Genomic DNA, 26,430 nt, shown 5'->3' with positions numbered 1-26,430 from the left:
TGAACACAGAGAGACCAAAATCCATGAGTCAGGAGTCATCAGGAGGGAAGGAGAATACACAAGCAGAGACTTGAGAGTAACAAAGGGTCCCTCCTCCCCGTCCTGCAAGGATCCTTTTCCTCCCTGAGAGGGATCCCTGTCCCAGTGCTCCAGAAAGGTCCCCAAGGCCACCATGGACAGAGGGCACACCAGCAGCCCATTTCATCCATCCCACTGAAGGGGAAGTGGGGGCTCAGTATCTCATCTCCAGGCTGCTGACATGTTGACATCTAATACCTAAGAGAAAGCCTGAGTGAAGATTGGGTCCTGGTCAAATGCACTCTGATGACAACCCTAGGATTTGGCAGATATATAGAATTGCTTGATTGTTTGTATTGCTTCTTTCCTGTTATCACTGTGCATCGATAAATTTGCCTATTATTGAATGGAAAGGTCATGGTTGGTCTGAGGGTGGGGCCAGAACAAGACATCTGGTTCCTAAATCCATAACCAACATCTAGTTTATTTTTTGTTTGTTTGTTTTTCAAAGCAGAACCTTCAATCATTTTCCACATTTCACAAATAAATTTACAGGATCAAAAACACACAAACATACACTATATTCTATAGTGAAAACAAATCTAGACAAAAGTTCTTTGAGTCTGGTTTCCCTTATGGGTTTCCCCATTAATTTTATGGAGAGACTTGGGAAGCCCCAGGCCTGCACAATGGATTCAATGCCCAATCCCAGTGCACAGGGCCAGGCAGCGATGGCAACACAGTATATCATTCAAAAATATTAAAATCTGGACATAATATCTTTCTTCCCCCACCCCTTCTAAGAAATGTCTGAGTCAAGTCAAGAAGTGGTACATCTCCCACCACTCCTCAGATTCTGATTCAAAGTAGGTTTAGTATACAACCACTTAGGTAATATACTTAGGATTCACTTTGAAATTCCATTTATTTTAAACAATGTTTTTTTACTCATGTTCTCTCCCATAGCATCTGAAATATTGATGTATGAAAGATAAGTTAGTTACAAATATTTCCCCCAAAGGATACTGAACATTTTAAAAATCATTACCATGCAATTTAGCCTAAAAGTTATTAAGCGTGCTTTTCAACAGAACTCCACAACTAACTACAGTATATAGTACTCTGCTAGAGCCTTCCACTCAATACTGTACAAGTGCTGCGTGCATTCACTGGAAGCGTTAGCCCTGCCAATTTTCATAGCTGTAAAGCTGCTGCCTCAACCTTCTCAGCTACTGATGCAAATACAAGCTTTTGGGAGACAGGACAAGGACACCTTCTGGATCATCTCATGCCAAAATGAAGTGAATTAATTTCCCACAAAAAAGAACCTGTGCTGTAAAAAATAAACAGTCTGATTAGTAGTTCTAGGGCACAAGTAGCCTTGTAGGTCTATTCCACAAGCACAAGGGCAGAGAATAAAATCCTATAGTACATTATAATCTGAGGACTATTTATGACAAAGGCAGATACCTAGGGGATTTCAAACAGAGGGAGTCATCTTTACACTGTTTAGAAAACCCAGGTTAAAAAAAAGAAAGATGTGAATTCCTAATGCAGAAGAAATGCCTGCTCCAGCCCAATGAATTAAAGTGTTTGTTCAGGAAGTGTTTCACCTATATAAGCACAAAATTCCTGCTACAGTGTGAATGTCACAGATGTAGAGTAGTCTGTCCTTCAAAATCTAGTCATATAGGTCTGGGGATTTTTTTGGTAGTATGTACTTAATTCATCCTCCTCTATCCACCAGCTCTATGCCCTCAGCCACTCTATAAACATATACAACTCATCTGGAATATATGCAAAATGTACACTTGAGAGAGTTCCTTTCCTTTATCCATTCCCCACCTCACTCCAACATTTTATTCTTGGAAAGGTACTTAAGACCCATATAATACCAAATTCTAGGACAAAGAACATCAGCTCTGCAGTAACATAGAGCAATACTTCATTTTAAAACACAGGGTTTAAATAACATACACTTACATTCATATGATGAACACAGTGGAGATAGTCACAGAATAAAATCAAGCAGAAAAAACACTGTTAGAATACAGGGAATAGAGAAGGCTGGAAAAGGCTCAGTGGGCATACTTTAAACCCTGCTGTGCTATTACAGACAGATCCTCTTACAATACACATCCACTACTAAGTAACAAGTCAACACATATTAACTTTCCTACACTATATGTTTGTTCCACACCCCATTTAACATCAGATTGCAAAAGCCTCCTCAAGTTAGAGAGAGTGAATGTTTGAAAAGTGCTGTTTTTGTATACTTACTACAATTCCACCACTAACAAATGTTTCCTCTTTAATAATTACATAAAGAAGTCTAGATTAAAAGAATATTTAGATCAATGAGGCATGGAGAAAATAGTATGTGATTATCACAGATCCATAGGGCATGTTATGCCTCTGATCTTCATACTGCCTTTCAGCTGGTACAGATCCAAGGTGCATGACCTTTATAAAGCTTTGCTGCAAGTGTATCCTTTTTAGTACCATGCCTCAGCTTTTTTCAAGGGGAAATGTTATGGCTCTGCAACTGCAGAATGGGGTTCCTGGCTTTAACATATCCGTTTCTCACCATTTCTTCAGCAGGTCCAAAATCATTTGGAACTCTGTTGGACACTTACCCCCTTGGGAGCTATAGTATCAGCAAATGTTTATTATCATACAGAGCAGCCTTTTCAAGATGAGCATTATTTATTAGTCAGTTAGAATGCAGTATTTATGGATGTTGAGTTAGAATGGAGAAGCACTGCCAACATGCATGTTGCTCACTTAACTCAGCAGCTTCTGCTTATTGAGCTAGGGAAACCCGGCTTTGTCCTGGCAGCAAAACCTTCATGCCTTGCCCAAACATCCTAGATTGAATCCCTGTGCATGCAGACAGAAAAATCTTACAACAGTCTATTGACATCCCATTTTTTGTCTCCATGTCCAGTCGACCCATTTTCTATCCCTTTGCCAGCAGTTGTTATAAGATACCATTCCAGTCCTTGATCTCTGTGGTATCTCTACTCACACGTTAACTGTTGTTTTTAAATGATCTATTACCTAATTCTACTGCCACAGTCTTTCATGTGGAGCTCAACCCTGTACGTTAGGTATATGGGAAGGTGTGTGTGTGTGTGTGTATGTGTGTGTGTGTGTATATATATATATATACACACACACACACACACACACACACACCTTCCAGACTGAGCTCCTCACACCTGATTCTGGATCACATTCAGGTATAGGTGCAAGTCTCACTGCAGGTACCTAAGCCTTTCTTTCAATTTAGGACTCTACTGTTATGTCTCAGCTCTGTGTTCTTGGGTAAACCTGGCACAGGATACAGTCTGTCTGACTCGCAAAGAATTTCCCCCTTCCTCCCCTTCTCTACATAAATGAAACTGATTAAGATGCAGTGAGAGACACACCTAAGACCCTCCAGATAAGGGTGACAAGAGTGAAACAACTGCCCTAGGTCTCATTTGCATCCGAGATGGAACCCGATGACCAACATGAGAGATGGAGAACAGAAAGCCTGAAGCAGAGATTGCAGTGAATCCTGGGACCAGAGAAGCAGGGGAGCACTGCATGATGGGGAATCTGTGCTCCAAATGCTAATCAACCCATGTTCACACACACCCAGCTCAGCATTTATCAGACCAGTTCTAATCTGGATTTACTAAGGACTTTTCCCCCCCCAGACACACACACACACCTCTAAGTTTAATAGGCATCTCGGGCTGTACATTCCCCGGTCCCACTATGGGAGGCCTATTTAAACTTGATTGACTAAAACTCGGTTGTTGGGTTAGGGAATGCTGAGGCAAGAGACCGAGTCAGAGGGGGTATGGGCAACATTTGAACAATGGTTAAGGGTTCATCACAGCGTCCAGCCCATTGGAGCCCTAATCACAGGTGTTGTCATACTTTTCCTGAGACGACTGGTGGGAGTCCTCTCCACAAAAGGTTATGAACACCCCAATAATTATCTTAAGTCTGTTAAAAGACTATAGTAAGATCTGGAAAAGTCATACTAAGCTGAGGCTTGTTCACAACAAGTAAAAATCCAAAATCCTGATGCTGCAAGCTATCTATTGTTTCTGAAGAAACCATGAATATCCCATCAGTATATCTGCTATCCACAGGAATTTCAAGCTGGCTCCCAAGTATTTGGTTACTCTCTAATCTTATATGTTTCCTGATTATCAATCAGTTTCTTGAGATGTTCCAAACCAGATAACCCCTTGTCAATAGAAAAGACAATGATTTACACAATTGAGGATGCTTCGAAGCAGCTGAACTGAGGGTATAAAAATCTGTAAAAAGTGTGGGTGCTTCAAGGAAGAGAGAAAGAAAGGAAGAAAAGACTTTTTTTTTTTTTTTTTTTTTTTTACTTTTAACAACTTTATTTCACAAAAGATCAGGTACAGAAAGCAAAAAACCATCAAACCACGCCAAAGAGAAACCATTCCAGGACATTCAGAACATCACACCGTGACAAACACCTTTGCAGTAATACACATCATGTCTAACATGCTATATATAGCCTTCGAGAAACGAACAATTCCACCCTTCCCTGTCCCATAGTACACGTACAAAAACCTTCAACTTCTCACCCCGAGAAAATAAACAAAAGCAGCTTGGTGAGGGCACGGCACAAGCCGGAAGCCACAGTCTGCCACCGCGCCCGCCCGATCGCCCAGACTGGTCAAGACATCAGAGCTCGTGTTTGAGACGGCTGTCCTCCACGTGGCACAGCGCTCCCTCAAGGGCCCAGAGTGCATCAAAGGTGGGCACCCCCCGCTGGAGCACAGCGTGCTCAAACTCCAGCGAGAGGCGCGCCCGCACTAGGAGGCTGAAGAGCCGCGGGGCATTGTCTGAGCCGGTGCCGGCAAGCCGGTTACGGCGGCTCTTGAGGACGGCCATCTTGGCCTGGCCCAGCAAGAAGTTGGCTAGGCAGATGGCGCCCCGCTCGGCCGCCCGGTACGGGTAGGAGCATACGTAGGTGGTCTCTGAGAGGCTCCTGCCCAGCGCCCGCAGTGGCGGCTTGAGGGTGGCAAAGAGCAGCCGCAGGAGGGGACAGTCCAGGAAGGCATGAAAGAGATCCTCCTCCACGCCCCCAGGGCAGAAGGGGCAGGCGGTCAAAGCGGCTGGGTCAAAGTTGGACGCAAACGTGCCAGTGGCTAGGATGCTGTGCAGCAACCACCACTGCAGGTCGCCAGTCTTCTTGGCAGTCGGCGGCTTATACAATGTGCGCCACGCCGGGTGGGCCGGTGGGGAAGCTGGTGGCCCCAGGCGCCGTCGCCACGGTGTATCGGGGTGGCCTGCCAGCACCTGAGCATGGCAGACACAAACCACCCAGGCATACAAACTTCTACATGATAGAGAAGGAAAGGGACAACCCGTGTCACTATCGGGAGGCATGGGGAGCCGCAACAGAGTGCCCGGCCCAACAGCCAACTCCATGGCCACAGCCGGGGTGACCGGCAGCGAAGGGAAAGCCTTGCTCGCATCATCCGTGGCCCGCAGGATCTGCACGCCCAGAGATGTTCGTCCAAGGTGGCCGCCGCCACCAGCGGGAGGGCGGCGCGGATGTCACGCAGGAGATGACCCATGGTGCAGACGGAGCGCACGCCCAGCCGTGCGGCCAGCGCCTCAGGCAAGATCCAGGCTGACCGAGCGGGGTCAAGGAGATGGTGCAGGCGGAGGATGAGGGTGGCTGTGGGGCTGGCAGAGGCCAGGCTCAGTACGGAGCACGACAGGGCTGAGTTGTGCACCAGAGGCTCCCTCAGCAGCTGCGAGAAACACAGTGTCTGGGCTTGAGGCTGGAGGCAGAAGGCGGCCTGCCAGGCTCGTACCACACTGCGATAAAAGGCTGGAAGCACCACCCAGTTCAGGAGTGTGGGTGTCAACAAAAAGACTCCCAGCCAAAGCCAAAGGAGCCGACCCTCTTCAGGAACTGGCACGCCAGTTGTTGCCATGGCAGCTGCTCCTCACTGTAAAGCAGTCGCTGAAGGGCCTGCAGGCGGAAGGCCGCCACCCTGCTCACCAGGTCAACCAGACCCTGGCCCCCCTTGGCGACAGGAAGGTGAAAGACGGCTTGCGGGAGCCAGTGGCGCCCATCCCAGAAGTCTACCAGGTTGTGCTGGAGTCTCTCAAGTAGATCCGGTGGGGGGGGTCGAGCACGGCGCACCGGTGCCACAAACTCACTGCCGCCAGGTTGTTGATGACAAGGATGTGCCCCCGGTAGGAAAGGCTGGGCAGGCGCCAGCACCACCGCTGCAGGCGGGCCTCCACCCTCTCCTCGAGGTTGTCCCAGTTGCGCGCCATGAAGGTCGGTGGCCCCAGGAACACGCCCAAGAACTTGAGGCCCTCGCAGCGCCATGTGAGGCCCCCCGGCAAGTCCAGGGGGGGGGGGGGGCGTGCCAGTCCATGTACCAAGCAGCAAAGTATCGCTCTTGGCTTAGTTGATGCGGGCGGAGGAGGCGCGCTCATAGGCACGCTGGCAATCTGCCAGGGTCCACACATCTTCCTGGGTGTTGAGGAAGACGGTGACATCATCCGCATATGCCAACAGCCTGAGAGGAGGGCCAGCGGACGGGCCCGTGGCCAATGGCAGGGCCACACCACTCAGGCGGTGTCGCAGTGCGTGTAGCAGCAGCTTGATGGCCAGGGCATAGAGCATGCCTGAAAGCGGACACCCCTGACGAATGCCCCTGCGTGCGGGGAATGGAGCACAAAGCACACCGTTCACCTTGAGCAGGCTGGAAATGTCTTGGTACAAGACCTAGAGGCCCCCGGTGAAGAGGGGCCCAAAACCAAAGGCCTCCAGAGTCCGGAAGAGATAGGCGTGGCCCACCCGGTCAAAGGCCTTCTCCTGGTCTAGAGAGATGAGGCCGATGTCGAGGCCAAAGAGCTCGCTAGCCGTGAGTAGGTCACGCAGCAGAAACAGGTTGTCTTGAATGGTCCTGCCCGGCACGTAGTAGCTCTGCTCTGGCCTGGTGAGAGAGGCCACGACTGCGCGGAGGCGGGTGGCCAGCGCTTTGGCCAGAATCTTATAGTCCACACACAGCAGGGAGACCGGCCACCAGTTCTTAATGTAGCCGAGGTCTCCCTTCTTGGGCAGCAGGGTCAGCACCTCTCGGCGGCAGCTGATCGGCAAGATCTTGTCGGCGAGGCTCTCCTGGAAAACACGCAGGAGGCTGGGGCTGAGGAGAGGCCAGAAGGTCTTGTAAAACTCGGCAGGCAACCCATTGAGGCCCGGGGCTTTGCCGGAGGCGAGGCCAGCTGTGGCGGCCGCCAGCTCTTCCAGGGACAAGTCCTGCTCAAGCTCTCCGGCCTCCAGGGCATCGAGACATGGTAGGCCCTCGTGGAGTTCCCGCATGGCCTCAGGGCACAACGGCTCGGCCGCAAACAGGTCACGATAGAAGGCGACAGCATGTTCGCATATTTCACCCGGCTCTGTAATTACCCGGCCCTCAGGAGTCTTGAGATGATCCAAGACTTTGCTCGCTGCCCTCCGCCGCTCCAGATTGAAAAAGCAGCGGGTCGGGGCATCAGTTTCCACCAGCTCCTGGCAGCGGGCGTGGATCCTCGCACAGCGGGCCGCGCTCTTAGCCAATTCGCACAGACATTTCCTGCGGAACCAGAGGCTCTTGCTCAGTGCTGCATCGCTGCCAGCGGCCAGCAGAGCAGCCTCGAGCTCCGCCACATCCTCCTCCAACTCCTGGATACGTCAGCGCGTCTTGTTCGCGGCCAGCTGGGTGTACTGCTGGCAAAAGGCTCGGATCTGTACCTTGCCCACGTCCCACCACAGCGTCCAGGAGGAGTGGCTCGGTTTCGCAGCCTCCCACCTCCGCCAAAAGTGGGCAAAGCAGTCCCGGAAATAGGAGTCCTGAAGCAGGCTGACATTGAAACACCAATAAAGTGCCCGTGCACAGGCTCTCCCCGGCAGGCTCAGTTCACTGAAGGCTAGGCCATGATCTGACAGACCCGAGGGAGCGATGCGGCTGCTGCGCAGGAGTGGCACGTGGTGCCTGGTGACATAAAGGCGGTCGAGGCGAGCCATGGTGAGACCACCGGCACCCATCCTGGCCCAGGTGTACTGGCGCGCATCAGGATGCAGGGCTCGCCAGACGTCCACGAGGTCTGCCCCCTCCAGGGCAGATTGCAGCTTGCAAGCAGAGGGCAGGTGGGGCTCAGGCCCTGTGCGGTCGAGGCACGGGGCAGTGGTACAGTTGAAATCCCCACCGAGGAGGAGCAGGTCATCATCCTCACTAGCGTCACGCAGGAGGGCAGTCAAGGTCTCAAAGAAAATGACCCTCTCCTGGCCATCGGAGGGCACATAGACATTGACGAGCAGCAGGTGGTGTTGTGCGAGGGTGACACGGACGGTCAGCAGGCGGCCGGTGACGACCTCCCGCGGCACCGCCGCATCAAGCTGCAGCTGCGGTGATAAGAGAGTCGCGACCCCAGCGCTGAGGTTGGTGCCATGGCTCAGGAACACCTGTCCTCGCCATGCAGCCCACCAGGCCACCTGGTTGAATCTGTCAGAGTGTGTCTCTTGAAGGAAGGCGACGGCCAACCTCTTCTGTCGCAGGAGCTCCAGGATGGCTTCGCGCTTCACCGAGTCTCGACAGCCATTGATGTTGAAGGTGCCAATGGTTGTGGCTGCCATGGATGTGGGTGTGGGAGAGGAAGAGCAAAGCAAAGTACGGGTGGAAGAGCGAGCACCCAAGAGCAGAGCAAGGCAGTACAGACAGGTCAAGGAAGGCCTACTGTGCCCTACTCTAGTCGAGGGACCTGCCCAGGTCCCACTCAACTCTCACCCTCTGGGCAAGCTTCTCCAAACGGTAGGCCATCTGGCATGTGCCCAGATCCTGCTGCATGAGCTTGGCAGCTGCCCTGGCAGCCTTAACAAACACTTTGGGGTCTGCGCACCACTGAGTGATGCGTCCCACTACGTTCTTCTGCCCCTTAGTTAACTTCAACAAGGACAGGAGTCCTCATAGTCAGGAGGGACCCAGGGGGGCTCTGCGAGCTTGGGGTTGATGTTGCCTAAGGAACAGCGGCAAGTCCGCACCCCCAGCGGGAGCTCGCCCGCAACTGCAGCGTCAACACCCTCGATGTCTAGGCACATCAGCCGCCTCTCGTCGTCCGAGGCAAGGACCAGCTCCACGAGGGCATTCCCTGTCTTCTTGAGGGGAGAGAGGCCATCCCGCTCACAATGCCTCTTGCGAGACTCAGTGAACTGGACCTCCATCTTGCCAACTTCTCCATCTGATCCTCCAGGCTGGGGCATGACCAAGGGGGTAGCAGACTCTCCTGCCACCCCCGAGGCCAGGCCACTAGAAGAGAGGCATTCGCCACCATCCCCGCTGCCGCCCGACTCCGGAGGCTGGGGGACAGGTGAGGGGAGAGGGACCCCTGAAGCCCCCTCCCCCCCTGCCAAGTCTGCCCCGCCGATGGATACATCCAACGGGGTGGGTGGTATGGCAGCCAGAGTGGGGCCAGGTTCTCCAGTCGGGGGTCCCTCGGCACTGGCCGAGGAGGGTCGTGACAGGGATGGGGCGTCCTGAGAGGCCCCCTTCATCTTCCTCTCCTTGTCCTCCCTCTTCTTCTTGGTGGTAGTGGGCAGGTGCCCCTGTGCTGGGGATGGGCCAGACCGCCCCGCCCCCCCACCTGGTGGGGCTCCCGCACTGAGGGCAGGGGGCGCCACAGATAGGGGAGGTGGCGGTGGTGCCTGGGTAGTAGCACCAGCCTCTCCACTGGACGATGGTTTCACACCAGAGCCTCCAGTCCCCTGAGATGGAATAGGGGTGGAAGGAGGCTGGGAGGAAGAGCTCCCTGCCTCCCTGGGCCTGCCGCGTGCCCCAGAAGTCGACGCGCCGTCTCTCGGCACTGCCACAGGTGGCGATGGTCCGGCCGCCTTGCCCTGAGGGCACTGAGTAGCCAGGTGGGAGGAGCCAACGCACTTGAAACACTTAGTCTCTCCCACAGACAAATAGATAATATACCTCTGACCCTCGAGCGTGAGGCTCAGGGAGTGAGGTAGAGACGGGGGGCCCTCCTTGAGGAGCATAAAGACCTGCCTCCAAAAAGACAGGACGTGCTTCCGCTGAGGATCCTTGCTTCCCATCGGCAGCCGGCGAAAAGGACTTGTAGGAACTCCATAGGCCTTGAGTCCCCTGGCCAGCTCCCGATCAGAAACGTGTGGTGGGATGTTAGAGATCACCACCCTCACTGCCCGAGTCTCTAGGGGCATGACAGGGTAGTGGATGTCCGCAATGTCTAGGCCCTCCACACACACCCTATCAACCAAGGTAGGCGTGCTCAAATAAATCATCGGGACCGTGTTCACACGACCCGCATAGTGGATGGTACGCCATCCCAGGAGCACAGCTAGAGCCTCCATGCAAACCTCGAGCCCCACATGGAGAGGGGTATGAACCCTTAAGCCATGAGTCAGTGGGAGGTCCCGAGAGACATCTTCATGCCAGCTGCCAGGTGTAGGAGCAGCCATTCCTCACTAGGACAGGGTTAACTACAAAGCAAAAAAACTAAGGGAACGAAAAGAAAACTTAAACACAGGAGCTCAAGGCCAAGCTCCCGGGAATGCGGCCAAAACAGAAAGTGAAGATAAGCCACTGAAAGGGAGGGAGGGATTTGGGGGGTGAAAGAAAAGTGTGGATAGAGCAAAATAAGAGGGGGGGGGGAAGAAAAATGCACCCCTCAAGCAGCAAATGATAAGAGACCTCCCCACAAAGGGGGAGGAGGGTGAAGGGGGAAAAAAGCGGCAGGGGAAGGAGGGGGGGGGGGTTAAAACAGTGAAAAGAAAAAAGAAAAGGAAAACTAAGGGGTGAGGGGGGGATGGAGGGGTAATTAAGAGCACCTCTGGAAGGCAGGCTAATGGAAAAGGTAACTGCCCGTAACAAGCAGACAGAAAAGAGAGAAAGAAAGGGAAAGAGACAGTAAAAGAGAAGGCTGCGAGAAGCGTCTCACAGACAAAGAAACCGGAAGCAGAGGGGGAGGGAAGAGAGAGGAGAGAAAAGTGGGGGAAAAAGCTGCAAAAAAAGCAAGAAAAGAGTCAGAAAGCGAAATAAACAGAGGCTAGAGACCTTTAGACAGGTGGGAGTGAAGAAAGAAAAGATATAGGAAGCTGGGGAGTCTTACGCTCGGGATCGCCCCACTCAGCTCCAAGCGAGCCTGGTCCGAAGCATCCAAAGCAGAAGGAAGGAAGCAAGGAAAAAAAGAAAGAAGAAAAACTCCTGTGCTGACACCATCCCCTGTTGTTCTTGGGACACTGGAAGAACAGATCGTCTCCCTTCAAGGACTGTGCCTGTCAGCTTTGCAGCCCAAGTACCTTGGACTGGTGAGATCCCAGCGCTCGCTCTCTCTTTTCACTCTAGGCATAAATTTCTGAACCTGAACTGTATTAGTTAAGCTTGAGCTAAGTTTCCCCAAATACTTAGTGAAACCAGGGTAGTACTGTAATTGTACATGTTTGTTTTTCTTTTGCATGTCTATTACTACTAGTACCATTATATATTTCATATGCTTAGCAATAAATAACTTTTATAGTCAAACTGGTAGTAATTGGGTATATTTTTCCTTCTCTGCTTCTCTTTCCTTCTGTGCTCTGCAGCAACGCTTCTTTTACCTAAGCTAAAGATCCCTGTGAAGCCCAAAAATACTGTGGGGTCTGCTCATCCAGAGGCCAAAGACTGGGATGTGCTGAGTTTGAAACACATAAGGGGATCAGCTTGTACAGGCTGATTGACCCAGTTTGACTCAGACGTGCCCTTATGAACTGAACGCTGGCCCATGAGGGTGTCAGCTGGACACCCAGCCGGATTCAGAGGGATTCTGTTTACCTGTATGCTTGTGTCTGACTGCTGTTTATTGTTGCTCTGATGAACTGATTCTTGGCATATGAGGGTGTCAGCCTGTCCATGCTGATCAACCCGGCTGGGTCAGGCATGTCACGTTAATTTGTGTGTGTTTGTGTGTATGACTGATTTGGTGACTGGAGAAACCCAGCCCCATTGAGACTGAGTCCTGCAAGATAGCTCCACTGGGGGTGAGGGCTTGCAGAAGGGAGAGAGACAGCTCCGTATAGTAACACAAGCAGCACACTGACAGAATTACCAAGACCCTAGAAACTATCCCTAATAAACAAGCACACCCCAAAGTAATGGGCAAATCTGGTAACACTACTGGCCCTTATTTGCAAAGCTCTTACGAGGCTCTACTAAGCATGTGTGAACTGAGATTTTTGGAAGCATGTAGTCTAACCTACTACGGGCAACTTTTCAGGAGTTGCACCTGTCCCCCAAAGGTAAGCGTGTGTTTTCATCTAGGTTGGCGGATCTCCTCCGGCGGGCTTTAAACTAGGCTCGTTGGGGGGAGGGGAGTACGAGGGCAGGGGAAGCTGTGGACCACCAAACCATGTGGCACCCACAAGGACAGCCCAGCCTGAAGAAGGAGAACATTGGGAACCTGAAAGCCATGGGGAGGCCAGCACAACAGAACAGGTAAGGAACAAGGAGGTAAGAAACAATGGGCCCCATGGGATTGGGAGCGGGGGGGCAGCAAAGGCGCCAGTCGCAGGGCTCAAGTGCCTATATACTAATGCTAGGAGCATGGGGAACAAGCAGGATGAACTAGCGCTCCTGCTTGCACTAAACACCTATGACTTAGTGGGGCTAACAGAGACCTGGTGGGATTCATCCCATGACTGGGCGGTACATAATGAGGGCTATAGATTGTACAGAAAGGAGAGGTCGGGGAAGAAAGGGGGGGGGGGTTGCACTTTATGTCAGTGAGCAATACACATCAACCCTCATCAAGACAGAATCCGAGGCTGAGGAAGTAGAGGGATTGTGGGTTAGGCTACATGGGGGGCAAGGAGAAAGGGATTTGGTGGTAGGGGTCTGTTACAGACCCCCACACCAAGGGGAAGAAATAGATGCGGGGCTCCTGAGGCAAATCTCAGAGACCATAAAAGCTAAAGAGGTGGTAGTCATGGGGGACCTAAACTACCCAGACATCTGCTGGGAGACGCAGACAGCAAGGTCCCATTGCTCACGCAGGTTTCTAACTTGTGTACAGGACCTCCACCTGACACAGGAGGTGTATGGTCCCACTAGGGGGAATGCCATACTGGATCTGGTATTGGCAACGGGAGATGACATGATAGGGGACCTCCAGATCGGTAGCTATCTGGGAGACAGTGATCACCTTATGATAGAATTCAACATAAGACGGCGAGTGGGTAAGGTAACTAGTAGGGTGAAAGTGCTAGACTTTAGGAAAGCTGATCTCATTGCACTCAGGCGATTAGTCAAGGAAGCACTGCAGAGTAGGAGTTTTGAAGGGATGGGAGCCCAAGAAGGGTGGCTGTGCCTAAAGGAAACGATCCTTTGGGCACAAAGCAAGACGATCTCCGAGCGAGGCAAAAGAGGGAAAGGGGCCAGGAGGCTTCCATGGCTGACCAGAGAAATCCAGGGCAGCCTAAGGGCCAAAAGGGGAGCACATAAAAAGTGGAAACAGGGTGAGATCACTAAAGATGAATATACCTCCTCTGCTCGTGCTTGTAGGGAGGCAGTTAGGCGGGCCAAAGCTACCATGGAGCTGAGGATGGCAACCCAAGTAAAGGACAACAAGAAATTGTTTTTTAGATATATAGGGAGTAAAAGGAAGGCCCAGGGAGGAATAGGACCCCTGCTAAATGGGCAGAAGCAATTGGTGACAGATAGGGGGGACAAGGCTGAACTCCTCAACGAGTTCTTTGCCTCAGTGTTCCTAAGCGAGGGGCATGACAAGTCTCTCACTAGGGTTGTAGAGAGGCAGCAGCAAGGCGCCAGACTTCCATGCGTAGATCCTGAGGTGGTGCAGAGTCACTTGGAAGAACTGGATGCCTTTAAGTCGGCAGGCCCGGATGGGCTCCATCCGAGGGTGCTGAAGGCACTGGCCGACGTCATTGCAGAGCCACTGGCGGGAATATTCGAATGCTCGTGGTGCACAGGCCAAGTCCCGGAGGACTGGAAAAGGGCTAACGTGGTCCCCATTTTCAAAAAGGGGAGGAAGGAGGATCCGGGCAACTATAGGCCGGTCAGTCTCACCTCCATCCTTGGTAAAGTATTTGAAAAAATTATCAAGGCTCACATTGTGAGAGCCCAGCAGGACAAATTATGCTGAGGGGAAACCAGCATGGGTTTGTGGCAGGCAGATCGTGCCTGACCAACCTAGTCTCTTTCTATGACCAGGTTACGAAACGCCTGGACACAGGAGGAGGGGTGGATGTCGTATACCTGGACTTCAGGAAGGCCTTCGATACGGTATCCCACCCCTTACTGGTGAACAAATTAAGAGGCTGTGATGTGGATGACTGCACAGTCCGGTGGGTGGCAAATTGGCTAGAGGGTCGCACCCAAAGAGTCGTGGTAGATGGGTCGGTCTTGACCTGGAAGGGTGTGGGCAGTGGGGTCCCGCAGGGTTCGGTCCTTGGACCGATACTCTTTAATGTCTTCATCAGCGACTTGGACGTGGGAGTGAAATGTACTCTGTCCAAGTTTGCAGATGACACAAAGCTATGGGGAGAAGTGGACACGCCGGAGGGCAGGGAACAGCTGCAGGCAGACCTGGACAGGTTGGACAAGTGGGCAGAAAACAACAGGATGCAGTTTAACAAGGAGAAATGCAAAGTGCTGCACCTAGGGAGGAAAAATGTCCAGCACACCTACAGCCTAGGGAATGACCTGCTGGGTGGCACAGAGGTGGAAAGGGATCTTGGAGTCCTAGTGGACTCCAAGATGAACATGAGCCAGCAGTGTGACGAAGCCATCAGAAAAGCCAATGGCACTTTATCGTGCATCAGCAGATGCATGACAAATAGGTCCAGGGAGGTGACACTTCCCCTCTATAGGGCGTTGGTCAGACCGCAGTTGGAGTACTGCGTGCAATTCTGGGCGCCGCACTTCAAGAAGGATGCGGATAACCTGGAGAGGGTACAGCGAAGGGCAACTTGTATGGTCAAGGGCCTGCAGACCAAGCCCTACGAGGAGAGACTAGTGAAACTGGACCTTTTCAGCCTACGCAAGAGAAGGTTGAGAGGCGACCTTGTGGCTGCCTATAAGTTCATCACGGGGGCACAGAAGGGAATTGGTGAGGATTTATTCACCAAGGCTCCCCCGGGGGTTACAAGAAACAATGGCCACAAGCTAGCAGAGAGCAGATTTAGACTGGACATTAGGAAGAACTTCTTCACAGTTCGAGTGGCCAAGGTCTGGAACGGGCTCCCAAGGGAGGTGGTGCTCTCCCCTACCCTGGGGGTCTTCAAGAGGAGGTTAGACGAGTATCTAGCTGGGGTCATTTAGACCCAGCACTCTTTCCTGCTTATGCAGGGGGTCGGACTTGATGATCTATTGAGGTCCCTTCCGACCCTAACATCTATGAATCTATGAAAACACATACCCATATAGCAGTGAATTTCTCAACTATGGCACCATAAAATCTTCTTAAGGGTGCCACACAATATTAGATAGGCAGATACATATACATGATTCACAAAAGAAACCCAGATAGTTAAAATAGGAATCCACAGCATTAAAAATATTCTGAGTTCTTTGCAACAGAAGTGTTGCTCTATTATGTTTCCATAGTCAAGAAATGAGTGACAGATAAGAACTGGATATTCCAACAGGTGCCTTAAGTACAACAAGGGGTGGGTGCCTTGAATCTAAAATGTTTGAGAACCACTGCCTTACATCATTATGAAAATCTGTTACATTTCAAACCATAGCTCTAAAAGACAAAGACATGAGAATTTGTCAATGCAAAAGTTGTAAAAAGAAATGCCTGCATCATGAGCAAAGCAACCATTTCCTTCCCAAGCTTGATTTTAGAAACCTGCCCATGGTATTTGTTCAGTATTGCCATCACCTTTATTTCATACTTGCTAGTCTTTTCTGACAGTGAGTGATGCTTTTAAGTATTTCTCAGTGAGGTATGCAAGCAGAAATATTTTCCCTACATGCACTTAACGGAAATAGGACTCCAGATAATTACTGGTTATGTGTTTCATATCCCTACTTCTATCACACTAGGAAAAAATATTCTACAATTAAAGAAGTCCAGATATCTATAAAGCTCAGCAGTCCACTTAACTGGAGTTTGCAAAAGCTGTTTCAAGGGAGGCAGACCACTGAGTTCATATATACATAACTCTTCTCTTCCCCAAACCTCTATTTCAGCAGTTCTCAACATTTTGCACCTTATGTCCTACCAACCATTTTGTCAAAAAACCCTGGTCCCATCATGGTAAAAGCAAAACCCCAATTTTTCAAAGATTTGCATTTTTATATTTACATGCATGTTAGTATTATATAATCATTAATGGAAAATTTTAAGGACATAGGAAATTTTTAATTTTTAATCTCATTTCGAAGACTCGGAACAATACCTCACCATATGACAACCATCTCACTTCAGTATGCAGCAAAAGGTTTACATGTTCAGCACCCAGCTCCACACAAAGTACTTTGAAGATTCAGCTGTTCAGTGCATTGGCTTTAATAAGATTTACTACTTTTATACAATCAGGCAACACATCAGACAGTTCAGGGATCATTTCTTTACTTGAAAGCATTTTGTGATGGATCATACAGTGTATAACTTGCAAATGAGCATTTGCAACTTTGCAAATTCTTGCAGCAACTCTGGAATGCATGCCTGTTGTTGCAGCAGCACCATCAGTACAAAGACCAACAATGCATTTCCAATCCAGGCCATTCTTTGAAAAATATTCATCAATAACGCAGAATATCTCTGAACCTGTTCTTTGTGTAGGCGTATTCCAAACCATAAAAACATCCTCAAGCACTTCATCTTTGTCACGGCGGGGTCCTCGCGGAGGGCCATGATCTCCTTGAGGCCCTCTCACCGTGCTACTTCGGCCCGAGGGCACCCTCCATTCTCGCCCGCCACGTCTTGCTGGAATATGTAATAGGGAGGCTGCCTTGTGTTTCCTTGGGCACGTAAGCTCCTGGACCCCTCGTGGGTTGCCCCGTACGATGGGTGCTACTCAAGCACCTCAGCCTTATGGGCTATGCGTGGCTCCTACCAGCCCCTAATACCACGCCCCAAGCCTCGCAGATGTAATAGACGTTGTTAAGTCTGCACGCCCGCTTCCCGGGCCTCCTCTATAGTGTAGCCCACTCTGGGCTCTCTCTCGTGCCCAGCCTCCCGCTGGGCCTCCCCTGATGGTGCGGTCCCGCTCAGGGACTCCCTAGAGGGCCTCGACCCTTCCCTGGCCAACCACATGGATACCCTCTCTGACCCCGGCTCACCACGCTGCTACTCCCTGTCTTCTCGGGGGCAACCGCAGCGCCCTGCCTCGGTCTGAGGGGTGTTGCCGCATTAGCCTGCGGCCGGGCTCGCTATGCCCGTCTCGGGTTCCTCAGTAATTGCCCCTCTCTCTAGGGCTCCTCAGTATGGCGCTCCCCCTCTTTGGGGCTCGTCGTGCCCCCACGGGGCTCCTCAATAATGAACTATGGCGCTCCCCCTCTTCGGGGCTCGTCGTGCCCACCCTGGGCTTCTCAATGAAATCGCCCCTCGCTCTGGGGCTGGGGTCTATGTACCCTGCACGCAATCCGGGGTCTATGTCCCCCTGTCTGCAACCTACTGGTTGCGCCCGCGACCCACTGGCTGCGCTCCTCGCCACCAGTTGCTCCCGCGCTGGCGTGCAAGCTGCGCCTTCACTGGCGCTGTGAAATTAATGTGCCCTCTTGGCGCTAGGGCACCCCACACTCTCTGGGGTCCCTATGATTGAGGTCAACACTCCTCTCTGAGCTCAACTGAGCCCACAACTCTGCCCTGTAAATCTCAGGGCCAAGCGCGCCCTCACTGGTGCCGGGGTCTCACACTCCCCTGTGAGTCCCCGATGAGGACACTGTGCCCTCCTGGCGCTAGAGCACCCCACCCCTATGGGGTCCCTATGATTGAGGCCTCCTCCAACCCCTACAGCCTCACCCAAGCCTCCAGGTGTAATATCACAACGTCAAAGCAAAACCACAAGCCCCTAGGCTGTAACACAAATGCAAGCTCAAGCCGTCTGGCTGTAACTCAAACCCGAAGCCCTATGGTCATAACAACATTGCTCCATATGACCATGGTACTTGCTGCTAGGCTCCTTTCCACATCCTCACTCCCAGAGCTCCTGCCTCCCAGGCTGCTGGCAAAGAACTGCCAGCCTGGCTTCAGCCCTGGGCTTTACAAAGGCCAGGCCCTGCCTCCTTCTGGCCAGCTGCTTCTGAATAGTTGCCCCAGCAACTTGCAGCTGTGATCATTAGGCACTGCCAGGGCTCTCTCCCTGGCAGTTTCTCCTCTCCAGGAGCAGAGCACCGAGGTGCCCTGCGACAATCTTCATTAACATATCAAACAAATCCTATCAAAATTGCACTGTTTGAGAAATCTGTTGATTCATCTATTTGAAGTGCAAACAACTTTGATTTTTTTCAATTGGGCAATGAGTTGAAGTCTCACCTACATGACCTTTGGGTCCCACCAGTGGGACATGTCCCTGTATGTTAGGTATATGGGAAGGTATATATATAAGATATAGATATATAAGTATACATATGGGAAGGTGTGTGTATGTATAATATTATCCACCCTCAGTGCCGGTAAATGCAGTTTATAGCTGTCAGTGGAGAATGGCTATTGCAACCCCAATCCTCCACTGGGGACCGGCAGATTGCTGGATAGGTGGATGAAGTGATTATTGCTTTTCTGGACCCTAAAAAGGAGTGAATAAACAACTTGTTTTACTGTCTAGTAAATGTTCCTTAGTTCAACTACCATTTTTATCAGTGAAACATAGCCTTCCTGAAAGTTTAGCAGAATTCTAAATGAAAGAGGCCAAGACTGCAACAGAATAGTCTCAGCATATTCCAAAAAAGGGAGTTATGTGCAACTCATAACATTACATACTTTCCTTAGATATTCATTTACTATCAACCCTTTGAAGTTATATATTTACTCATTGGCTCATTCTCTCACACAAAATACCTTTGGTCCTCAATGAGTAAGTGAAGCATGGCCAAAATAAACCATATGTTGCTCTAGATCCTCATTCTGCTCCAATACTACCCATATTTGACCTATATGTAAGAAGTGCTGTTATACCTCCTATATTGCTGTTATACCTGTTATACATCCATTAGAGGGGGCTTCCTAATATCTATTCTCTAAACAGATGTTTGTTGTTTTTTTTCTTTTAAACTAGATATAATAAAAACTGGGCCATGTCCAGACATGCAGGGGTGTGCACTTACAGCATCCCAATGCTCATCTGGGTGTTGGAATCTCTCCTGGGTCATCTCCAACATGCCACATGTTAGGTTTAAGGCATGATACAAACAAGCCATGTTACGCATTACATATGGAATAATGTTATGGTTTATTTGCTATATTGTGCCATAAATTGACTTGAACATATATCAGGGTTACAATTTATGGTTTGATTAGCACTTTGATTGTGGCATAAATGTAACGTGTAGAGGGGGCCCGTGTTTCTTTAAAGCAGCACTCTTCTGGAAAAGTAGTGCTCCTAAAAATAAAATGCACCCACAGTAGTATTTGTTACATTCAGTGCATAGAATATCTTTCCTTCTATTCCATTTCAAATCTAGAATGTATTTCCAAGGCAGTAAATCTAGCTAATTGATTATCTGCCAGATTCTAAAAAAATCACTCCTGTCCCATATTTCAAATAAAATAAAACTCTGTTGTTTCAAATTATTAAGATGAGGCAAAAAAATCTTAGTTAATAGTCTTATTATTAGAAATGTTTTCTTTAAAACATCCATCAAGCATAGAATCTTGACCATATTAAGGGCAATGACACATTTGGAAAAAAACAGACCACCCCAACCTATCTATGGACAGCATAAACAAATCTTCAAATATTCCTGATGTCATCGTAACAATTAAAGAAGTGACAATCAATAATATATGAGCCACAGTAGAGTCTCTCCTGAGTATTAAGGTGTCCTCCCATACTTAATAGTAATAGACCACTTATTAGTAATGAAAACTGTTACCTTACAAGAGATTATCTTCTATACTTCTTTGCACTACTTTATATATTACAATTATTTACTTCCAACATTCTCAAAAAGGTTAAGAAATTATAGATTGTAATAGCCCACTTTTACTTGTCATTTTTAATGTGCTCCCATTTGTTTTATTTTGTATGTAGGAACTAGCTTTTATTAAATAAATTAATATATATATACACACACCTTTATATTATATAAATAAATATTTATTTATTTACCCATATATTACCATATTTACCCAAATACAAGATGACTCTGAAGATAAGGCAACCCCATTGTTAGATTCTATACAAGGAAAAATTATAATTTTAAACATAATTTTTCAGGTATGGAATCTAATTATTGAAGGATCTTCTTAAATTCACCCCATTCCTCCCCCCCCTCCCCACTCTGCACACTGCAGGTGGTGAGGAGAGAGGTGATGAGGAGGGCAGTAAGGAGACAGGCAGCTTGCCCCCTGACACCTGTCCCCCTTCAACTTACCCTTCCATTGTTCCTGCTGCCCCTCACCCCCTACAGGCTCAGACTGCCCTGACACCTGCTTCCCCTCTCTTCCACTACAACAACTCTTTTCCCCTTGAAGCCTTAGATCCTTGTCTCACTGCTTCCACCCCTCTCTACCCCGCTCCCCTTTGTACCATTCCTCCATGCCACATGTTCTGTCCCTGCTGTAGCCCGAGGCACAAAGCATGGCTCTAACCTGGCCCCATAGCAACAGCATGGGGCTGGTACTGCTGTTATGGGACTGGGCTGGAGCATGGAATCCATGCTCAAGGCTGCAGCAAGGACAGTCTTACAACACAGAGCAAATGTAAGGAGGAATGTGGTAGAGGGGGAGGGAGGAAGAAGCGGCACAGGGCGGGAGACTGGGGGACTGCAGGGGAGGAGGGGCTTCCATGCAGTGGCATTGTGTGGGGAGGGAGCAGGCAGCAGCTGCAGCTCTGGCTCCAGCTCCAGCCACAGAAGCTTTCCCCCTCTCCTCCACCCAGCTGCCGTGTGCTTGATTTTTTTGTATGGTGAGGGCTCTCCCTCCACCATGTTAAGTGATAGGGAAACCCTCATTTTCTAGGCAAGTAAATATGGTATTATGGGGATAAAGACATCTGAATGAACATTCTCTAAATTCTTAGGGATGATTATTTTAGGGATGATTATCAGGATAATTTTGGAGGAGTCTATCTTTAACTGGAGAGATGTTTTAAGTTCATTAGTTGTGGTGAAAGAGACCTCCTTATTCAACTTTAAAGAGACTTTTAATTACATATTTTTGTTTAGCTTTTATATTTAAAATAATTGGAAATTATTTATTTTAGAACCTTGTAAGGAAAGATATAATCAAATGGACATCAATATCTGCTTGTTATATGGTTTTCACTGGCATCTATCAACAGCCCACAATCTGCAAGAATTACATATTATCAGGTAACGTAAGAGCTCTGTGTATTATATGGAGGTTTGATGGAGAGCTGAAAGCTTGTTATATATTGACTTGTCTTTTATTTCATCTCCTACGAGTTTATTATAAACCTGTCTCCCTTTTATGCTTTTGACCAAGCTATTCTTATTTAATTCATTTTAATCTCATATAATATATCAGTCAACCCCATGCCTTTTTGTTGCTCTCCTCTTGGTTCACTATAATTTTTCATTTTTTCCTGGCATTAAGGGGCAAGGAGTGTGTACAGTATTCTAAGCATCATCATTAATTACTTGGAAAGGAAGACAATAAATATATCTAGCACTATTAACTTTGCCTGGAATACTAAATCAGGCAACACAATAAATTGCAATAAGGAGAGAGAATATATAGATAATTAAAGGAAATTAAAGATATAGGTAGGAAACAACATAGATTTCAACCTGGACAAATGGCCTGAAATATTTATGGAGACATTATTTCATAAATAGTGTCAGAACAGAGAATGAATAATGACAAGGAGAAGTTTATATGTGAGCTGACAATGTGCTATAATTGCAAGTAAGCCAATTTGATTTTTAAATGTATGTATTGTTCTGTGCCATAGAGTGGAGCAATGATTAAAATATGGCATACAATGTTGAGTTAATTCAAGCACTGAAAAATTTAAAAATACTAAAAATCTATAGTACACAGAATTCAGAAGAGTAATGTAATGAAATTAAGAAAGGTAAAATATAGTAGACTGACTCTCAGGGGAACTTCCCAGTATTGAGTCAGATCACTTTCTTTTCCAGAAATCCCCACTGGAAAGGGCTAAGGGGAAAGAAAATCTTCCGAAGTCCCCTTGAAGAATTTGTCACAGGCCCATTTTTTATGAGCGTTTATCTTATCTTCCAAACAAGAAACTGAGGCCTCATAATTGACAGACCTCAAAAGATTCTCTGGCAGGCAAGATCACGAGTATGGCCATATTTTACCTCTGCATGAAACCAGAAATTATGAAGCCTGCTCTGCTTCCACCAGGTCAGACCATAACTCCAAAGAAGAAATCCTGAGAGATTCCTATAACTAAAGAGAAACTCCTAATAATGCTCCTACATTCATAGATTCATAGATGTTAGGGTTGGAAGGGACCTCAATAGATCATCGAGTCCTACCCCCTGCATAGGCAGGAAAGAGTGCTGGGTTTAGATGACCCCAGCTAGATGCCTATCTAACCTCCTTTTGAATACCCCCAGGGTAGGGAAGAGCACCACCTCCCTTGGGAGCCCATTCCAGACTTCGGCCACTCTAACTGTGAAGAAGGTTCTTCCTAATGTCCAATCTAAATCTGCTCTCTGCTAGCTTGCGGCCATTATTTCTTGTAACCCCCAGGGGCGCCTTGGTGAGTAAAGCCTCACCAATTCCCTTCTGTGCCCCCATGATGAACTTATAGGCAGCCACAAGGTTGCCTCTCAGACTTCTCTTGCGGAGGCTGAAGAGGTCCAGGTGCCCCAGTCTCTCCTCATAGGGCTTGGTCTGCAAGCCCTTAACCGTATGTGTGGCCCTTCTCTGGACCCTCTCCAGGTTATCCACATCCCTCTTGAAGTGCGGCGCCCAAAATTGCACGCAGTATTCCAACTGCGGTCTGACCAGCGCCCGATAGAGGGGAAGTATCACCTCCTTGGTTCTGTTCATCATGCATCTGCTGATGCACGATAAAGTGCCATTAGCTTTTCTGATGACTTTGTCACACTGACGACTCATGTTCATCTTGGAGTCCACTAGGACTCCGAGATCCCTTTCCGCTTCCATGCCACCAAGCAGGTCATTTCCTAGGCAGTAGGTATGCTGGACATTTTTCCTCCCTAGGTGCAGCACTTTGCATTTCTCCTTGTTGAATTGCATTCTGTTGTTTTGTGCCCATATGTCCAACCTGTCCAAGTCTGCTTGTAGTTGTTCCCTGCCCTCTGGTGTGTCCACCTCTCCCCACTGTTTTGTGTCATCCGCAAACTTGGACAGAGTACACTTCACTCCCTCGTCCAAGTCGCTGATGAAGACATTGAAGAGTATCGGTCCAAGGACCGAGCCCTGCAGAACCCCACTGCCCACACCCTTGCAGGTCAATACTGACCCATCCACTACGACTCTCTGGGTATGACCCTCTAGCCAATTCGCCACCCACCGGACCATGCAGTCATCCAAGTCACAGCCTCTTAACTTGTTCACCAGTATGGGGTGGGATACCGTATCGAAGGCCTTCCTAAAGTCTAAGTAAACGACGTCTACCCCTACTCCTGCGTCCAGGTGTTTTGTAACCTGGTCATAAAAAGAGATTAGATTAGTCAGGCATGATCTACCTGCTACGAACCCGTGCTGGTTTCCCCTCAGCATAATTTTTCCTGCCGGGCTCTCGCAAATGTGAGCCTTGATAATTTTTTCAAAGACTTTGCCTAGGATGGAGGTGAGACTGACTGGCCTATAGTTGCCTGGGTCCTCCTTCCTCCCCTTCTTGAAAATGGAGACCACATTGGCCCTCTTCCAGTCCTCCGGGACCTGGCCCATGCGCCATGAGTGTTCAAATATTCCCACCAGTGGCTGTGCAATGACGTCAGCCAGTGCCTTCAGTACCCTGGGATGAAGCTCATCTGGGCCTGCTGACTTAAACGCATCCAGTTCCTCCAAGTGCTTCTGCACCATCTCAGGGTCTACGCTTGGTAGTCTGGTGCCCTGCTGCTGCCTCTCTACAATCCCAGTAAGAGACTTGTCTTGCCCCTCGTTCAGGAACACAGAGGCAAAGAACTCATTGAGGAGTTCAGCCTTGTCCCCCCCTGCCTGTCATCAATTGCTTATGCCCATCTAGTAGGGGTCCTATTCCACCCTGAGCCTTCCTTTTACTCCCTATATATCTAAAAAACAATGTTTTTGTTATCCTGCTAGTGTATCCTTATCCTTTTTGTTATTCTGGAGTCGTATTTAAGAGTTCTCATGGGCTAACAGCTAAACAAGAAAAAGCATTAGGGGTGTGAGAAATGGGCCATATTTGGATTCGGATTCAGCTTGAATCGGGGACAGTGATTCAAGTAGTTGATTCAGATCACTGTCCCTGATTCGATTTAGCTGAATCCGAATCTGAAGATTCAATGCTGATTCAGAGAATTAGCGATTCAACCATAGACACAGCTTTAAATGTTTTTTTCTACATACATCAAAGTACCAGGCACAGCTCATGAATGCTGTGATACTGGGGTGGATGGAATATCCCACAAAAGTGCAGTGGGGCCCCCCGTGTGCTCAACAACAAACCTGGAAGGGGACCAGAGCACTTCTGGTCCACTTCCAGGTCTGCTCAGGAACGCACTGGGCACCTCACCCCCCCAGGTCTCCCTGGCTCTGTGACTGGCATGGGGGGAACCCAGGTGCCTCCCAAGACCCAGGAGGCACCAGTCACCAAGCCAGGAGAAAACAGACGTGCACCCCTGCGCACTCCCCAGAAGACCCAGAAGTGGACCAAAAGTGCTTCTGGTCCACTTCCAGGTCTGCTGCTGAGCACACTGTGGAGTCCCCCACACACCTGTGGGATGCTCCATCTGCTCCAGTATTTCAGCATTCACAAGTTACCTGGTACCATGAGATATGTAGAAAAAACTTTTAAAGCTGTGTTTATGTCTGAATCACCAAATCTTTCTGAATCTCTCTGAATTGATTCAAAGGGTTCCAATTTGATTCAATTAGGATTTTGAGATTCAGCCACCAAATCAGGCTGAATCTCTGCTGAATTGAATCAGGGATCGAAGCTTTGCACAGCCCCAAAAGCATGGAATTATCTAGGATCTAATCCACAATTAGTTATAATTGAGTATCTATATTATAGGAAAGAACAGGTGGAAGGGACTTCACAAAGTCATCTAATCCAGCACTCTGCTCAAGGCAGGAAATACCATCCCCAAGGGAGGGAGGGCCAAGGAAGCCAGCCAACATGGCCTCATGCCACTTGGCCACACACAACACCAGTTCTAACTCCTATTGCCTTTAACTCACTTTGGCAGGGCACCTTTGGTGCCTGCCACTTTAAGGGCTACAACAGACAGCAGAGCAGCCTGCAAGTGACTGCACTTCCAATCAGGAGTCATATGGCCAGTAGGAGTTTGCCTGATTGGGAAGAGGGCACAGCTGCTAGTGATAAGAGTAGGCCCTGAGCAGTGGAGCCAGGAGTTGCTGCAAGCAGCCAGAGGGGGAACATTGCCCACCTGGAGCTGCTGATCATGTAACATCTTGGAGGTAGAGGACAGAACTATGGGGATGGTGGAGGTTCCTGAGGCATGACCTAAACCTACACCCTGCTAGTGTAGGATGGTGTGGTGGGGCTGCCTGTGGCTGCCACACCAGTTGCCTCCCTTGTGAAAGGTGAGTATGGGGCGTCTTATAGTCTCAGCCTCCACAACCTGTTGGATAACCTGGCAGTAGGGACAGGAAGGGTCCAGGCACAATTAGAGACACCTGAGTCCCATGGGTTGTAAGACCCTGTGGCCCCAGTGAAGGGGGACTGAGTAGTGGTCCCAGTGAGGGAGCAAAATAGGGGTCCTAGTAAGGGGATGGAATAGTGGCCCCAGTAAGGGGTCAGAGAAAGCATTGTAGGTCGCACAGAGTAGGGTCGCAGGGGTGGCCTATAGGGCTGCGCATGATGGTTCGCATAGGCAGGCCTGAAGGGCTACATAGGAATGTACAGACTAAGATCTGTGTGATCTGAAGGACTGTACACAGGCCAGCCCCAAGAGTTTGATAACATAAGTGGAGGCCGCAATGAAAGGGGCACAAGTTGGAGGCCTAAGTGAGAGGCCAGGAGGCCCAGGCGCAGCTGAGGATGCCTGAGGCAGAGTGTGCACTTTG

At 49.2% G+C, this 26,430-nt stretch overlaps 1 protein-coding gene across 11 annotated transcripts in view; it reads right to left on the bottom strand.

Moving 5' to 3' along the window:
- DMD (dystrophin) overlaps positions 1 to 26,430 on the bottom strand; it is a 2,172,325-nt gene that overhangs the window by 1,448,507 nt on the left and 697,388 nt on the right. Inside the window, exon 1 of one of the 11 annotated variants that reach the window (XM_019486284.2) lies at positions 2,002 to 2,091. The exons of the other annotated variants lie outside the window; for them this stretch is intronic. The gene's annotated coding sequence lies outside the window, so the exon portion shown is untranslated. Of the gene's footprint in view, positions 1 to 2,001; positions 2,092 to 26,430 lie in introns of those variants that run through there. 11 annotated transcript variants of the gene reach the window in all.

This window comes from Alligator mississippiensis, chromosome 1 (assembly GCF_030867095.1).
Source record: "Alligator mississippiensis isolate rAllMis1 chromosome 1, rAllMis1, whole genome shotgun sequence".
Lineage (NCBI taxonomy): Eukaryota > Metazoa > Chordata > Crocodylia > Alligatoridae > Alligator > Alligator mississippiensis.
Note: the sequence above shows the minus strand (reverse complement) of the source record. Positions and strands in the feature narration are given on the sequence as shown.